Source organism: Alligator sinensis, unplaced genomic scaffold (genome assembly GCF_000455745.1).
Source record: "Alligator sinensis unplaced genomic scaffold, ASM45574v1 scaffold324_1, whole genome shotgun sequence".
Lineage (NCBI taxonomy): Eukaryota > Metazoa > Chordata > Crocodylia > Alligatoridae > Alligator > Alligator sinensis.
Window position 1 is genome coordinate 664,349 of NW_005842188.1, and position 630 is coordinate 664,978.

The following is a 630-nucleotide window of genomic DNA, read 5'->3' on the forward strand; positions in this document are numbered from 1 at the left end:
CACCCTTATTTTAAAACAAGCATAAATGGCATTGACAATAGTTTTGCTTAATGTCAGGAGTATCTTAATAAGGAGAAGATGGGAATAGAGTGAAGCAGTGTTGAATCAAGTAAGGGCAGAAATAATCTGCCTACAAGAATGTGGTACATCAGGGGAGAAAGATTATAAACACTTTGAGAAAAGATGGCGATGAGGACCATCTTGTGCTCAGGGACAAATGAGAACAACGTAGTAGGGATAGCAATGTTATTCAAGACCCCAGAGCTGAGAGCAAAGCACGTAGAAGTCATCAGTGGCAGATTACAATGAATGCTACTAGAGTTGGAGAACCAGAATTAGAAATTTTCAATGTATATGCATCACTGGAGAGGAAGGGAAGAAATGCACTGCTTAGAAAGCTAGTGGTTTAAGTGGTCAGCAGGAGACTGCACTTAATAGTGGAAGATTTCAACTGTATAATCAAAGTGAGTGACAGAACATGGGAAGGAAGAAACAGAGTTTTAGACAAGTCATCCAGACTGTTAACAAATATAATAAAAGAAGAGTCGCTAAGAGATGTGTGGGCAGGGATGAAAGTTTTTACTAGAACAAACATATAAATGTAGTAGTTAGAGACTTTTGGTGGAAAGA